The sequence below is a fragment of the Chlorocebus sabaeus genome, chromosome 29 (genome assembly GCF_047675955.1).
Source record: "Chlorocebus sabaeus isolate Y175 chromosome 29, mChlSab1.0.hap1, whole genome shotgun sequence".
Taxonomy (NCBI): Eukaryota; Metazoa; Chordata; class Mammalia; order Primates; family Cercopithecidae; genus Chlorocebus; species Chlorocebus sabaeus.
The window spans coordinates 4427158-4440217 of NC_132932.1; positions in this window are offsets into that span (position 1 = coordinate 4427158).

Here is a 13060-nt window from a genome sequence, read left to right on the forward strand (position 1 = left end):
TGATTTTAAAAAAATCTACTTTTTGAATTTGAAGAAAGGCTTTCTTAAACTCAATTTTTTTTTCTTGAGATGGAGTCTCACTCTGTCGCCCAGGAGTACAGTGGCGCGATCTTGGCTTACTACAACCTCCACCTCCCAGGTTCAAGCGATTCTCCTGCCTTAGCCTCCTGAGTAGCTGGCCTCAATTTTTAAAAATTAATATATATATATATTTAATTAAAGTTTTACAATTTTAGTTTTACATTTAAGACATATTACCTAAAACTTGTTTTGTCATAAATAATACTTAAAATTATATGATTCCAATGTTGACTTACACATTTACCAATCATTGACTATTATCATACTGTGGGAGAAATACTTTATTTTCCCACATAAATGTAATGCCTTCCTTATTATATACTAAATTCCCTAATATGTATCTAATTCTTCCTGTGTTTTTGTTCTATTTATCTGTTCAATTTTAGTCAACACAATGATTGTTTCATGCTTACAGGTTTGTGGTATATTCTGATCTTTTACAGAAAGCCTCTCCCAATTCCCGTTACATTTTCTTTTCACAATTTACCTGAGTTTCAAAGTAAAATTGTGGACCCCTTTGTATCATTCTAATATGTCTCCTAAGCACTGTAGCTGTTGCACAGATTAGCTCAATGAGAATTCTTTATAACTTTGATTTTTTTTTTTCTATTAGCATGGCCAGATCTCCCACTTATTTAGGGTTTATATCAGGAAAGTTTGCATTTTTTTCAACAGAATGCATACATTGCACATTACTTCATTTATAAATATGTCTTTTAATTATATCTTAAAAATGTATTTTACGTATTTATTTAAATGATCTTATTAGAGTTTATATTATCCATGTAATTGACTACAGTTTTTAAGGCGGACAATTGGCAATTTGTGAAGATTATAGTTGTGCTACTTCTTAAGAAGGCTGCTTGATCTAATCTTCTTGTCTAGATTACATTATGTCGCTGAGCCATAACATTAGCAGGCTTTCTTCTTTGTGTTCTTCATTTTATGTTTCATATGTAATCAGGTGCTGACTGTTGGTTTTCAAATTGCATTTAAAACATCCTGTGTAAAATATTTATTAATTCTGCCATTTTATTACAACTTTTTCTCAGTAATAAATTTTGAAATTTGTTCAGTAACTTCTTAGTATACTTATTCCCTAAAATTTTGGGGGAAATCCTCTCTGAAATCAAATTATGCTGATTCCTCTCAGAGTCTTATGTGATGTGCTGTGGGATTCCAAGAATATTCTTATGATAGATCCACTAAAGACTTTGAGTAGGAGAGCCAAGTGATGATATTTGATGTTAGAGAGATCTAAAAACAGATTATTAAAATAGATAAGTTTGGAAAAAATTAAGGCAGATAGTACATTCAGTAGTCTTTTAGTCTTTTCAGTTGTCAAGATGGGAAAATACATAAACTGAAATTTTAAAAAATGACAGAGGAGGCAACAGAATTGAGAAATGTTTGAAAGTAAAAATTGTGTACCCGGAGATGGAACGTGAAGGACAGACAAGAGTGCCACACAGGTGTATACACCAGGCATCTGGGAGAATGGTAGTGATATGTACTGAAACATTGAAATACATCATAAGATAATGAGTTCAGTTTTCACATGGTAACTTGAGGTGAAGTTGGGATTGCATTTGTATATACCACATCACAACCTGGAATTCAGGGGTAATGCTACAGATTTATAATTCAATTTGTAGATACTATTTAAAATACGCAACCTGATATTGAATTAAAAACCAATAGGTCAGAACTTTTGAGTCACAACAAAAATGAAGGCTGAGCTGAGGGGAAATCACCATTGTGTGTTAAAGATACGGAGAAGAAATCAGAAAGGTAGGAGAATAATTAGGGAAGATCTTTCATAGAAATACTCAGATTGCAGTCAACTGCAATTAACAGAAAACTTGATTTACAGTGAATGAAACAAACTAGGGTTTACTTTTCTCAGGTTACAAAGAGAAATCTGGAAATAAATTATTGCTGTCTTTTGTGAAGTAGTTCAACATGACCTTTGGGGTCTAAGTGTTTTCGAAATTTTTACTGTGTTATTTTTTCTATATGGATCATAGAACTTCATGGTTACTGCCCCTTTAGGAATAACAATAGCATTAAGTGCATAAAACAATGGACCAGGAAAATACCATCTCCATATGATGGCTGTCCTTTAACTTGAGAAGGAAAGTCCTCCAGAGAAGACATTGGTTTACATCTCATTGAACGGTTCTGGGTTATATGCCCCACCTTAGACAAATCCATGGCCAAGGAGAATGGGATAATAGCAACTGGTTTAGAAAAATCATATATCATGCTCTTGATCTTGAATAAGGCTGCTCTCTTCTAAAATTGAAAGATTTCAATCCACAGTGTGAACAAATGGATTTCTACTTGTAAGAGATGGGAAAGGAAATGACTTTGTAGAATACAAGAAGCCAAGGGAGAGGTCATTACAGAAATAAGACCATGATAAATAGGATCAGATTCTACAGGGAGATCAAGGAAAATGATGATTGAAAAGAGATTATTGCATAAGGTATTCAGAATCCAGAGTTTCTTTCTATAGAGAATGAAACAAGCCATCAGTAGAAACTGAATTATTTTGACATGGAATGAACAAACTGTAAGAACTGTCAATGAAGGGATTAGGAGCATGAAGTATGGTGTCCTACACCTCCAGGTACAAGTCTTGGCTCAGACACTTGATTCCTCTGACACTCAGTTCATTTATATGATGGGACTAACAAAACAGTATCTGTATATGGAATTTTATGAGGGTTAAAAAAGGTAGTGTGCTTAGAACAAAGTTCTTTACAAAGAAAGGATATACAACATGTTATCTCTTAATATGATCACTGTTTAATAACATTTTTTACTTACTAACAGGTATTCAGTTTTGTATCCACAATTTATGGTTATCAAGGTCCATCCATGAACTAAGATAATAATGTGTTATGAGCTAAACAGGATGAATAATCTCAATCTGTGCATTTGACCTCTATAGTTAATTGTACAAACAAAAACAAAACACACAGGTGAAATGAGATTAAACATTAAATGATTGGCCTAAAAAAATCTCCATTTCAGCAGTGGGATAAGAAATTAAGCTAAAGAGAAGTTGCAAGGTAGTGAAAGAACATTAACATGTGAATAATTTCTGTTACCTGAGATTATTAGGATGGGACAACATCTAGCTAAGTAGGTTGGGGGAAACATCTAAACATCCTTGAGGAAAAAATAAAGGAAAAGTATATTAATGAAATAAAAAAGAAGTAACTCCATTTTCCCCCACCCAATAAATTCATAATTATCTTTCTCTTTCTATATAGTCACTCTCTGATCACTATAATTCTATTTCCTTTATTTGTGTCTTTCCCGATTCAATGATTTCTGACTTTAATAGATGTAACCCATAAAACAAACAAACTAGAGAATACACTTTAGCACCACTGATTCTAACTTTTCATCATTTTCTCTCCTCAGGTTGTTTGAAAATCAGTTCCTATACTCAAGTCAATTGATGGAATAAATGACTCCTTGGTTCTGAGTTTGTGCTGCTGGGACTCTCCAGTTCTTGGGAAACTAAAATTTTTCTCATATTGATGTTCTCCTTGCTCTGTTTAGGAATCATCCTGGGAAATCTCTTCATTGTATTTTTAGTGATCGCTGATTCTCACTTACATTCTACTGTGTACTTCCTGCTTTCCAATCTCTCTCTCGTTGATGTGGGCCTTTTCACCACCACAATCCCCAAGATGATCTCAGACCTTTCAAATGAATACCAAGTAATTTCTTTCCAAGTTTGTATGACACAGATGTGCTGCATCCACATCATGGGAGAGGCAGAGATGGTGTTACTCACAGCCATGGCATTTGAAGTGTATTTCATTCATAGTCACTAGTTGGGTTACTGGGCTTATCCATGCCATGTCCCAATTTGCTTTTGTTATAAAATTGCCTTTTTGTGGTCCTAATATAGTAGACAGCTTTTATAGTGACTTTCCCAGCATCATAAAACTCGCATGCACAGATGGAGCCAAGTTTGAGTTACTTCTTGCTGCCAACAGTGGCTTCATGACCATGGGCACCTTCTTCCTGCTAATCCTTTCCTATGTCTTCATCTTGGTCACTCTCTGGAAGCATTCTTCAGGAGACTTCTCCAAGGCACTTGTTACGTTGTCAGCTGACATCACTGTGGTTGTTTGTTTGTATGTTTGTTTTTTAACTCCATGTACGTTTCTCTATGTGTGGCCTTTCCCCACATCTTCAATTGACAAATACCTGTTCATTGCTGACTTTGCTATCACCCTGCCTTGATTCCTATCATCTATACATTAAGAAACAAAGATATGAAGATAGCCATATAAAGGTTGAACAAACAGGCATTATGACAGATATTGCTGTACCTCTAAAAAAGTACATTTGCCTGCCTGTTGGATATCTTCATTTAGGTATCTGCCATTTAAACTGGCCAACTAGACATGTAATTTACTTACTGAACATGTGTCTACTGCTCCCACAGAGCATATAATCATTGCTTTTACCACTATGAGAATGCACTGGAATGTGAATCTACCATGATATATGTTACTTTAGCAGATAGCAGCAGTATCTATAAATGGTTTTTTATGATTTAACTTTTGTTTATTTGAACATAAGAAAAGATAGAGGACATCCCTTCTTCTTCCTAAAAGGTTTATAAATAACTGCAAACTTGCTCTGGGGAATGTCAGGAATCATCATATGGAATGGTTATATACATAGGACTAGTAGCTCTACTTGCTTACTTAGGTTTGGTTCCCTCAGAAGAAGACCCAAAGACAAACTTTGAGTGCAGGTATTTTATTTGGAAGTTAATTTTTGGAAGCATCAGTGGAGAGGTGACACCAAGAAATAAGGGATGCTTATGCTGATTAACATAACTGGGATGCAAGTCTATCACTACCCTTTAGGAGACTACATAGACTCCTGATTTAGAATTGTCTCATTTGAAGGGCAAAGTGTTTGGAGTATTTTGTCATTTTTAAAGAATGCATTAATCCTTGGTATACACAGTCTGTCTCATGTAAAATATTCTGTGTCCTTTTTAGGAAACCAGAGACAAGCTACCAGGGAGACTTTCTGGTGCTAATAGTAATGAACCATCACCAGGTAAAACAAAGGACAGCCTCCTAATCTCACTGTATTTCCTAGACAAGTGCAAATTAAATATTTTCCTCTTAATTTAAATAATATTAACTGGTAGGTGAGCATAGATAATTCTGTTATCTGAAATATTTCTGTTTCTCTATTTTCAACAATTTTTACAAAAACCAGAAATCCAAGGTGTTTATTCGACCATTGAGATGGTTCAGCAAGTGAGTGACCAACCCATAGTTTCAGCTAGCACAGTTGGCCATCACCTGCCACCAACAAAAGTCATATGACTTCTGCTGCAGCAGGAATCTTAGTTCAATACAAAATTATAGCTACAGGGGTATCTGGCAAGATGGTTGAATAGGCCTGCAGCTCCCAGAGAGACCAAAGCAGAAGTCGCGTGATTTCTGCATTTCCAACTGAAGTACCCAATTCATCTAATTGTGACTGGTTAGGCAGTGGGTGCAGCCCACAGAGGGCAAGCAAAAGCAGTGTGGGGTGTCACTTCACCCAGGAAGTGCAAGGGGCTGGAGACCTCCCTCCCCTAACCAAGGGAAGCCATGAGGGACTGTGCTATCCAGCCCAGATACCATACTTTTCCCACAGTTTTTGCAACCCACAGACCAGGGATTCCCTCTTGTGCCTAAACCACCAGGGCACTGGGTTTCAAGCACAAAACTGGGCAGCTGTTTGGGCAGACACTGAGCTGGCTGCAGGAGTTTTTTGGATAAAGAGTGAACACTCATCAGTGTGCTGTTTTCAGGAGACCCATCTCACATGCAAAGACACACATAGGCTCAAAATAAAGGGATGAAAGAATATTTACCAAGCAAATTGAAAGCAAAAAAAGTAGGGGTTGCAATCCTAGACTCTGATAAAACAGACTTTAAACCAACAAAGATCAAAAAAGACAAAGAAAGGCGTTACATAATGATAAAGGAATCAAGGCAACAAGAAGAGCTAACTATTCTAAATATATATGCACCCAATACAGGAATACCCAGATTCATAAAGCAAGTTCACAGAGACCTAGAAAGACACTTGGACTCACACACAATAATAGTGGGAGACTTTAACACCCCACTGTCAATATTAGACCAATCAACGAGACAGAAAATTAACAAGGATATTCAGGACTTGAACCCACCTCTGGAACAAGCAGACCTAATAGACATCGACAGAACTCTCCACCACAAATCAACAGAATATAAATTCTTCTCAGCACCACATCACACTTATTCTAAAATCAGCCAAATAATTGGAAGTAACACACTCCTCAACAAATGCAAAAGAATGTAAATCATAACAAACTGTCTCTCAGACCATAGTGCAATCAAATTAGAACTCAGGATTAAGAAACTCACTCAAAACTGCACAGCTACATGGCAACTGAACAACCAGCTCCTGAATAACTACTGGGTAAATAATGAAATCAAGGCATAAATAAATAAGTTATTTGAAACCAATGAGAACAAAGAAACAACATACCAGAATCTCTGGAACACAGCTAAAGCAGTGTTTAGAGGGAAATTTATAGCACTAAATCCCCACAGGAGAAAGTGGGAAAGATCTAAAATTAACACCCTAACATCACAATTAAAAGAACTAGAGAAGCAAAAGCAAACAAATTCAAAAGCTAGCAGTAGACAAGAAATAACTAAGATCAGAGCAAAACTGAAGGAGACAGACACACAAAAAATCCTTTAAAAAATCAAAGAATCCAGGAGGTGGTTTTTAGAAAAAGTTAATAAAATAGATAGACCACTAGCTAGACTAATGAAGAAGAAGAGAGAGAAGAATCAAATGGACACAATAAAAAATGATAAAGGGGATATCACCACTGATCCTACAGAAACACAAACTACCATCAGAGAATACTATAAACACTTCTACACAAATAAACTAGAAAATATAGAAGAAATGGATAAATTCCTGGATATATACACCTTCCCAAGACTAAACCAGGAAGAAGTCAAATCCCTAAATAGACCAATTACAAGTTCTGAAACGGATGCGGTAATTAACAGCCTACCAACCAATAAAAGCCCAGGGACAGATGGAATCACAGCTGAATTCTACCAGAGGTGCAAAGAGGAGCTGGTACCATTCCTTCTGAAACTATCCCAAACAATAGAAAAAGAGGGAATCCTCCCTAACTCATTTTATGAGGCCAGCATCATCCTGATACCAAAACCTGGCAGAGATACAACAAAAAAAGAAAATGTTAGGCAAATACCCCTGATGAACATCGATGCAAAAATCCTCAATAAACTACTGACAGACTGAATCCAGCAGCGCATCACAAAGCTTATCCACCACGATCAAGTCGGCTTCATCCCTGGGATGTGAGGTTGGTTCAACATATGCAAATCAACAAATGTAATCCATCACATAAACAGAACCAATGACAAAAACTACATGATTATCTCAATAGATGCAGAAAAGGCCTTCAATAAAATTCAACAACCCTTCATGCTAAAAACACTAAATAAACTAGGCATTGATGGAACATATCACAAAATAATAAGAGTTATTTATAACAAACTCATAGCCAATATCATACTGAATGGAAAAATGCTGGAAGCATTCCCTTTGAAAACTGGCATAAGACAAAGATGCCCTCTCTCACCACTCCTATTCAACATAGTACTGGAAGTTCTGGCCAGGGCAATCAGGCAAGAGAAAGAAATACAGCGTATTCAAATAAAAAGAGAGAAAGTCAAATTGTCTGTTTGCAGATGACATGATTGTATATTTAGAAAATCCCATCATATCAGCCCAAAAACTCCTTAAGCTGATAAGCAAGTAAAGTCTCAGGATATAAAATCAATGTGCAAAAATCTCAAGCATTCCTATACCCCAATAATAGGCAAACAGAGAACCAACTCATGAGTGAACTCCCATTCACAATTGCTACAAAGAGAATAAAATATCTAGGAATACAACTTACAAGGAATGTGAAGGACCTCTTCAAGGAGAACTACAAACCACTACTCAAACAAATAAGAGAAGATGGCCGGGCGTGGTGGCTCACACCTGTAATCCCAGCACTTTGGGAGGCCGAGGCAGGCAGATCATGAGGTCAAGAGATCGAGACCATCCTGGCCAACATGGTGAAAACCCATCTCTACTAAAAATACAAAATGTATCTGGGTGTGGTGGCGTGTGCCTGTTGTCCCAGCTACTCGAGAGTCTGAGGCAGGAGAATCACTTGAACCTGGGAGGCATAGGTTGCACTGAACCGACATCATGCCACTGTACTCCAGCCTGAGTGAAAGAGTGAGACTCTGCCTTAAAAAAATAAATTAAAAAAAAAAGGGAGGGTGCAAACAAATGGAAAAATATTTCATACTCGTGAATAGGAAGAATCAGTGTCATGAAAATGGCCATACTGCCCAAAGTAATTTGTAGATTCAATGCTATCCCCATTAAGCTACCATTGACTTTCTTCACAGAATTAGAAAAAAACTAATTTAAATTTCATATGGAACAAAAGAAGAGCCCATATAGCAGAGACAATCCTATGCAAAAAGAACAAAGCTGCAGGCATCAAGCTACCTGACTTCAAACTATACTACAAGGCTATAGTAAACAAAAACAGCATGGTACTGGTACCAAAACAGATAGATAGACCAATGGAACAGAACAGAGGCTTTGGAAATAACACCACACATCTACAGCCATCAGATCTTCAACAAACCTGACAAAAACAAGCAATGGGGAAAGGATTCCCTATTTAATAAATGGTGCTGGGAAAATTGGCTAGCCATATGCAGAAAAATGAAACTGGACCCCTTCCTTACACCTTACACAAAAATTAATTCAAGATGGATTAAAGACTTAAATGTAAAACCTAAAACCATTAAAAACCCTAGAAGAAAACCTAGGCAATACCATTCAGGACATATGCATGGGCAAAGATTTCCTGACTAAAACACCAAAAGCAATGCAACAAAAGCCAGAATTGATAAATGAGATCTAATTAAACTAAAGAGCTTCTGCACAACAAAAGAAACTATCATCAGAGTGAACAGGCAACCTACGGAATGGGAGAAAATTTTTGCAATCTATCTGACAAAGGTCTAATATCAAGAATCTGCAAGGAACTTAAACAAATTTACAAGAAAAAAACAACCACACCAAAAAGTGGGAAAAGGATATGAACACACACTTCTCTAAAGAAGACATTTATGCAGCCAACAAACGTGAAAAAAAGTTCATCATCACTGATCATTAGAGAAATGCAAATCAAAACCACAATGAGATAGCATCTCACATGAGTTAGAATGGCAATCATTAAAAAGTCAGGAAACAATAGATGCTGGAAAGGATGTGGAGAAACAGGAACACTTTTACACTGTTGGTGGGAGTGTAAATTAGTTCAACCATTGTGGAAGATAGTGTGGTGATTCCTCAAGGATTTAGAACCAGAAATACCATTTGATCCAGCAATCCCATTACTGGACATATATTCAAAGGATTATAAATCATTTTACTATAAAGACACAAGAACATATATGTTTATTGCAGCACCACTTACAATAGCAAAGACTTGGAACCAACCTAAATGCCCATTAATGACAGACTGGATAAAGAAAATGTGGCACATATACACCATGGAATACTATGCAGCCATAAAAAAAGAATGAGGTCATGTCCTTTGCAGGGACATGGATAAAGCTGGAAACCATCATTCTCAGCAAACTAACACAGAAACAGAAAACCAAACACCACATGTTCTAACTTATAAGTGAGAGTTGAATAATGAGAACACGTGAACACAGGGAGGGGAATATCACACACTGAGGCCTATCACAGGGTGGGGGGCAAGGGGAAGGAGAGCATTAGGACAAATACCTAATGCCTACAGGGCTTAAAACCTAGATGACAGGTTGATAAGTGCAGCAAACCACCATGGCACATGTATACCTATGTAACAAACCTGCATGTTCTGCACATGTATCCCAGAACTTAAAGTATAATAATAAAAAAATCTATAGCTATTGATCAAAATTAAGTAGGATTTTCTTCACCACTACACAAACAAATCAAATGAACCAAAGGATACTTTAAAATTCGAGTATGTGTCCATCACTAGAATAGTTGTAATTGATTCACCTTGTATCTTTGCTTCTGATTTGAGAAAAGTCTATCAGATGATGCTCCTAATCTAGGAAAACTCAGATAAGAAGTCCCCAGAAACAAGGCATGAGTGGTCTGTCCCTAAACCATGCTTACCAACAACGCAGAGCTCTACAGTTGCCCACCTCAGAAGCCACTCTCCACAGTAAGCATATTCTACACTATATTAACACTGTTCAGAGACTGTATTGTTTGTTTCACTGGGTTCTGACTATATTTCAGGCCCTAGGTAGATATTGGAATCTGCTTTACTTATGAAAAAGAATCTGATGACAGATGATGATGATTCCAAACTGAGATATATCTTACACTCTATAATAATTTCTTAATGTCTCCCTTACGTATCTTACTCCTTCACATTCAAACCAAATTTAAGAAGGGTTTAATATGAACTTTTTGAATATACTCACTGGGATATTCTGGAAGTTTTGTAAAATTTCTGGAAACATTCTCAGCGAATTCCTGGGAATTCTGGACTCTCCAGAGCAAAGGACCTTTCCGCACCAAATGGGATGCCTTCTACACAATCCCAAAGCTCCCAAGGATTACGACTCAGGAAGATCTATTCTCGTATCATAATCCGTCATTCTCTAAACAGAAATTTGGTTGCTAACAGTATTGTTTGCTAACCCTTTATGTTAGGAAAATCCTTAATGAACCACATAGAGGAAGCCTTCAAAATACTCTAGAAATTGTCATGAAAATGAAACTAAGCCTTTAAAACGTTATAGGGTCAGAATGGCACAACAGGAGTCAGAGGACCTTGGATGTGGATCCAGTCCTGCTGCTTCCCAGCTCTGTGACTCCCAGCAAACTACACTCACAGAGATACAACTTCTCAACAAGATTCATTTTATGGGTTTATTGTGAAAATTAGATCAGACACTGTGAGTGAAAGCTCCTGACATGTGAGGTATATTCAGATTTTCTGATTTTTCTTTTTGACCTCCACATATTTTTACTTTCTCTTTAGGAAATGTTCCGTCTTGAAGTATTTGATGGTAAAAATCAACACTTGGAACCTGAAGATTTACCTTTCTCACACTGAACACCTCATTCTCATTAAATTAATTACCACAGTATTCTTTCTCTGGCTATTAATATTAATTCAACTGTATAGTATTACTAATACTATGTCATTTGTAAATCAACATAAAACATTAGTGACACATTTCAAGGAAAGTAGTGAGGGTGAGAAAGCCAGCATGGGCTTTTGTATAATCTGCAGCACTCTGATCAATATGCTTTTAAGCATATTTTCATATGGACATTGACTATCCCATCTTTTTGCATATAATTCTTAAGAAGACTTACATCATTCAATATATACTAAACTGTTCGACCCAACAAGCCTATTCTTAGGTATTTAACTAGGTGAAATGAAAACTTGAGTACCATTAAGTACATGAATACTCATAGAGTTTTATTCCTAATCCCTAAAAATTTGATATAACCCGAATATCCTAAAGTGATGAGTACATAATAAATATTTACGTCATATGAATGTAATGAAATACTACCACTCACTCATATTTGTGGCTTAAAAATTTGATCTCCTAGAGGTAGTGAATAGAGTAGTGGTTACCAGAGACTGGGAGGGAGGGGTAACAGCAAGAAGAGGATGAAGAGAAATCAGTTAATGGGGCACAAAAATACAGTTAGATAACAGGAATATATTCTAGTGTTCAATGGCAGAGTAGGGTGACAATAGTTAACAATAACTTTTAGTACATTCACAAATAGCTAGAGGAGAAGAGTTGGAATGTTCCCAGCACAAACAAATCATAAATGTTTGAGGTGATGGATCCCAATTAGCCTGATTTGATCATTACACACTCTATGCATGTATTAAAATGCCACATGTATTCCACAAATATATATAGTTATTATGCATAATTTTTTAAAAGAAAGTCACTACTAATACATGCAACAACATTTATAAATCTCAAGTGCAGAGTGAGGAAACCCAGACTCTAAAGGAACATACTGTATCATTCTGGCAATGCAAATCAAAAGTACCCAATGAATACTACTTCATTTCAAAAAGAAAAATATACTGTCATTTTTGACAACATGGATGAAACTTGAGGACATTATACCAAATGAAATAAGCCACACACAAAAAGAAAATTACTGTATGATCTCACTTATATGTGAAATGTAAAAGAAAAAAAAACTGAATAAACAAGAAGACAGCAGAACTGTAGTTATTGGAAGGAGGGAGAGGAAGGAAATAGGGAGAAGTAGGTCAAAGGTTACAAATTTGTAAGGCGGTAGGATGAATAAATCTAGAGATGTACCACATGACGACTATAGTTAATAATATAGTATTACATACTATATTATTACATACTATATCTGAAAATTTCCTAAGAGAAAATTATAGGTGCTCTTACCATAAAAAGATATCTTCATAAGGTGACAAATATGTTAATTTATTTGACTATAGCAATCATTTCACTATACATATACAAACATCATACTGTACACCTTAAATATATACAATCAAAATACAATTTCAAAAGAGGAAAGGCAAACTTAGAGAAATATAAAACAGATCATTGGTTGCCTAAGTCAGGGATATGGTGGTGATTGACTACAAAGAACCACAGGAAATTTAGGAAAATTGGGGGTGTAATAAGACTATCGCATACTCACACACTCTGATGATATGATGTTTACCTAAGCATCTATGTGTAACTGCAGAACTATATACTGAAAGGCTTTAGTTTTATTACATGTAAATTAT